The sequence below is a fragment of the Pinus tabuliformis genome, chromosome 6 (assembly GCF_031772625.1).
Source record: "Pinus tabuliformis cultivar Carrire ecotype Pingquan chromosome 6, CPIR1, whole genome shotgun sequence".
In the NCBI taxonomy this organism is placed as follows: domain Eukaryota; kingdom Viridiplantae; phylum Streptophyta; class Pinopsida; order Pinales; family Pinaceae; genus Pinus; species Pinus tabuliformis.
The window spans coordinates 696,225,099-696,230,300 of record NC_142292.1 but is presented as its reverse complement, the minus strand read 5'-3'; the positions used below and the strand labels follow the sequence as shown (position 1 = coordinate 696,230,300).

General features: G+C 39.0%; 1 pseudogene across 1 annotated transcript; it reads right to left on the bottom strand.

Moving 5' to 3' along the window:
- Positions 1 to 1,694: 1,694 nt before the first annotated feature.
- Positions 1,695 to 4,113, bottom strand: LOC149260564 (protein NRT1/ PTR FAMILY 3.1-like; annotated as a pseudogene). Its single transcript, XR_016248296.1, has 4 exons — positions 3,691 to 4,113; positions 3,384 to 3,601; positions 2,738 to 3,290; positions 1,695 to 2,630 (listed from the first exon to the last, which is right to left on the bottom strand). The product of XR_016248296.1 is annotated as a protein NRT1/ PTR FAMILY 3.1-like (transcript).
- Between the last annotated feature and the right edge of the window lie 1,089 nt (positions 4,114 to 5,202).

The window sequence follows — 5,202 nt, the reverse complement described above, 5'->3', positions numbered from 1 at the left end:
TGAATGAAAATGTTGTACTGATTTTATCACTTTTTATATGTAGATATATGACTTAAAGTAGTTGAAAGTTGGGAAAATGCTTGTAATAAAGTTTCCATACAAAATTGATAAAAGTTCTCTGGATAAAATTTGTGTATTTTGCTCCTTCCCAAACACCATGAGGAAGACAAAAATCAATACCATCATCATTATCATCTATGTTAGCATCTTATTACTGAGTTCCTCCCGCTCTACTCTCCTTGGGTAGAGGCATTTAATTGTAAACTAGAACACCGAAGTTTTCAATGTAATATAAATGGCAGTCAAGATGATTTTAGTGGTTACTGCTTGAGACCCATTGTGGGGCGTGGGGAATAAGTCACTGGGCTCTAGGACTTCTAGAAGATCGATCTTGGGACTAGTGACAATGTATGGCAGACAAAAGACAGCAGGTGTGACACACATGGGGCAAGGTCTATCAACACTTTGTGTTGATGCATAGGTTGTGAGCAGTGTGTTTGCCTTGTGACATTTACATTGGAGAGTTTGGCGAACCTTATGCAAATGCATTTAACGATGGACTTTGTTTGTGGCAAGATCATCTTTGGAGATCTTGTATTCCTTAAATGTACCAATAAACCTTAAAAACAATTGCTAATTATAATATAATAGACTTACCTTATTACTAACCTTACACCTTTTTAATTTCTTGAAGACTTTTTAACTCCTCAAGTATCCCCAAAAAAAGCTAATGACACTGTTTCAATTCTCCTCTTACAGGCTTTTTCATGTTTTTTAAAATAACTCATCCTATATTTTTTTGCAATGGGCTCTGTATCTTTAAAATTTAACTCTCTTTCGGATTAAATTTACAATATTAAATCTTTGGTTTTTAAAAAATATTTTATAAATAATTAAAATTTAATATTAAATGCTTTACGAGAATACACTATTATAATTTTAAATGGATGGAAACTTAAAAACAAAAATCATAAATGAAAAAGTTCCTAAAAAAAATATGAATGGATTAGCGTATAACATCTAACATTTATGGATTTGACATTCTAATTGTGCAGCTATTCTTTTAGTCATTTCAGAAAATTTAACAAAAGTTTAAAAATTTAATATCATATTAAAGAATTAATAAATATTAAACTAAAACCTATGCTTACTAATTTAGGGTGTTTTTTATTCCAATTTTATGATGAAAATATAAATGATTATAACTAAATTAATTAAAAAACTAAATTAAAATATGAATGGCCAAGCTAAGGTTTTTTATTTATTTTTCTATTAAATGAATCTAAAAATTACTTTTTTAAAATATTAATTAGATTGGCATGAAGAAAGTAGTTACACGGTGCCTTAGACTCCAGCCACTCTCAAAGTATCTTAAATACAATTTGAACATTATTTTAATGGAGTTGTTTTAGTGTGATTTTTTGGAAAAAATTTTGGTGGATATTTGGTTGAATTTTCTAGTTTAATTTTTTTAAAATTTGGTCGAAATTCATTGAAATCACAAGATTGATAAGTAATTCCTGCACAAGATAAGTGCCTTAGAGATTTTTCATGTTGCTGAATTCATATATACAATCAAAAAAACTAATTTAATTAATACAAATTAAAATTTCAACTCAAAATTTTCCACTGATTCTGACACCAAAAACTCAAAAAATCACAGTATAGAGCACTCGCATTTTAATCATTAAAATAAAAACATAAATATACATTAAAAAAACATAAATATACATTAAAAAAACATAAATATACAGAATTCCTTCTCAGGCTGCATGCATTCCATCTCATCATGACAGCTGGTGGAAGCATCTAGGTTAACTTTCATTGCGCGAGGGTCTGCACATTTATACCGTCGGCCGCACGCTACAAAATATATCAAGTTCAGCGCTTCAATAGTTGACAAAAGCCAGTAAAAATATTCCAGATGGCCGCGGTTTAGATTGTCTTCCAGCCAGTCCGGTCGCCCGTCGCGGCCGGTAGTATTGTGAACGACACTGACAATCGTAGCGCTCAAATAATGCCCCAACGCAGCTGTACACGAAGACATCGCTATGGCCGTGCTGCGCATCGTGGCCGGAAACTGATCGTAAAAGAACTCCAGGTTACCGACCGTATGGAACGCTTCTGCAAGACCGGCGATGCAAAACTGGGGAACAAGCCACAGCGCAGAGATACGAACGATGGCCGACGGCTGGTCCGCGAGGCCATGGCTTAGCGCAGTGCGCCTTCTTTTCACTTCGACTAAACCAGCGACGAGCATAGATAATGCCGAAATGAAGAATCCGATCCCCACTCTCTGAAACATGGTGATCCCCCTATTATCTTTTGTAACGCGCCTGGCGATGGGTACTACTACCCTGTCGTAGAATGGCAGCCATGCGATGAGAACCAGCACGGAGAAGACCGAGAACGACCCCGCGGGAATTTGAAAGCCCTTGGAGCCAAGCCGCCGGGCCATGCTTAGGGCCTGCAGAACGGAGAACGTGTGTTGCTGCGAGTTTGTGATTTGATTTGCGATTCCGCAGGAGAATATGGGTACTGTTCTCATAATGGATTTCAGTTCCTTCACTGGGGAGGAGCCATCAGCCCGAATGTCGCCTTCAGTGATGATGGCGGCTTTGTTGAAGAATCTGGTGATCACATGAACTCTAAAAGTTAGAACCTTGGCCTTTCCAAAAATCAGACAATGGGCTAAAATCAGATATCACAATAAGGTAAATAAGTAGTGTTCATCAACCTGAACTGGTTCGTAGGTCTCGGCTTCAAACCGGTTTGCTCGCCATGGTAAAGCTGTGAAGAATCAGATGGCGGCGGTAGGCTGCGCTTTCTTATGGATGCCACAATCAACTGGGCGAAGCCAGTAAAAGCGCTGCCCCGGGGAACTTCATGGCGATAAGTCCGCCGGCCGAGAAGAAAGAAGCCGGTTGATATAACCATGAAAGCAATACATATGCCGAACCCGATACCCCAGCTGACATTACTTTGAATATACACAATAACAGTGAGGGACACGATGAGGGCCAGAGAGCTGGAGAAGTAATACCAGTTGAAAAAGCTTGCACGCGTTTCTTTCCCTTCTCTCCTTCCTGCTCGAACTGATCAGCCCCGAAGGCCATGTTAGAGGGTTTTACCCCGGCAGAACCGATGGCCTTGAATGCGAAAACTAAAACCAGGAGCAGAAATTGCCCGGCAGAATCTCTCTCACATCTCTTCAATTTCTTCTCGACGGCGCTGCAGGCAGATGGCCGTAATCGAGGGATCACAGCCGTGGCCGTTAGAATGGACATTCCCTATCAATCAAAGACACACAAGAAAATTTAGTTCAGAGATCCAAAAACCAATTAGTGCAATAATTTGATCAGATCAAGCCGCTCGCTTCAAACCAGTAGATATGAGAAGCAACCGATGATAATCGCCCAAAATCTGCCGAGGTACGAATCTGCCAAAAAGGCGCCGGGCAGAGTTGCGAGGCTCGTGGTTCCGGACCATATATTCAACATATTCGTAGCTGCCACTTTCTTCATGTTGTATTTCGTTACCAGGTAAACCACCATGTTCGAACCCAAACCGGCCACTGCCAGTTTCTCGCAGGCCTCGTTTCCTGCACCCCAAAATAAGTTAAACCGGCGACTGTAAGATGCACCTACAGCTTTTCTGTAAAACAATGAAATAAAAACTACAGCTTTTTACCTATTATGAAAGGCATGGTTTTCCATCCTCCTGTCGTCCTCGGCTCTTCGTCTTTCTGCCTCTTTTCGTCTGCAGCTTCCGCCTTCTCATTGCCGGCCGCCCGTCCAAATGTTGCAAAGCACAAATTGAAGTGATGAATTATTGCAAAACTATCATGCCGTTCATTCCGTTGAGGGCGGGGTGATTCGTACAGTTGCAGAGCTTGGGCTCCTGTTCTCTGTTCTGCCACTGCCATGGCTTGCCACTACTCATGTGAACGTACCCACGTGGCTTTATAGTCTGGAAAGCAGAAAAGTTCGGTCTGCATCAGCAAACACCCGCCCACAGTTCTGCTTTGTGCCCCTCTAGATATCTAATATTTGACGAATAGTGGATGATAGAGCCTTTTCTGATCATTTGCTTCTGTTTTGTGCTCTCGCCAGTATCGAATATTTCAGGATCAGTGGATGATAGAGCCTTTTGTGATCATTTGCTTCCTTTTTAGGGGTATTGGTGATTATAAAGGTGACCACTATTGTTTTGCTGATCATCTGTGATTCGTCAATTCTTATTTTACTTTTCTTGTCCGCATGTGGTCAAACTTTAATTCTTATTTTACTTTCCTGGTCTACCTGCCGTCAAAGTTGATTTTGATTTACTTTTGTTCCATTTGAGATTTTTTTTTTTGAGTTTATTAGTTTAATTTCTCTAAAATCTGATGGGAATTTATTAAAATTATAACTTTGATAGGTAACTCATTCACAATCAAAGTTCCTCTAAATCTATATAAATGGAAACCTCTAAATCCATATAAATGGAAATGAAATGAAATGATATTTTAAGGTCCACGAGACTAAAAATAGTCTATGAGGCCATTGGTTCACTGTTTTCCGCTTTTTGCAATTCAAACATTTTCGGCTTCAAATTGATGATGAGCTGACCCAACCTTCTAACAATCCCCTTGCTAAAAAGACACAGCTAAGAAACTCATGCTAACATGTTCTCATAACTTTCTGTGATGTCTTTGAATGCATTGCATTCCAAAATGAAATGTTTTTCTGATTCCACCACCCCACACGTGCAAAATGTACACACCCGTTCCTCCCAAGCTTCTTTAGGCCTTTTCCACGGTCCTGTTTCACACTGAAGTTGATGAGAGTTGGTCCTTAATTGAGCAATAAGAACCTTTGGCCTCCACCAAAGGTTGAATTCCTTAATGTAGTACTTCTTCTTTCTACCCAACTCTTTTCCCCATGCCTTTTTACGAAACTTCTCCATAATAAAATTTTTAACTCCTTGTTATTTGTGGGACAAGCATTGAGGTAGATATTCCATTTTTGCATCCATGTGTAGTTTTGTTTTATCATATTGTCTTTCTTTCACTCATGCCTTCATTGAAGATAACATTAGGCCATGTACCTACTCCCATATGTTCAATTCTTTTTAGATATCTTATGAGCCGCACCATAGCAATTGCTTTGATGGGAGATTCTCCTGTTTCACTCATCATTATCACATAAGATACTGAAATTT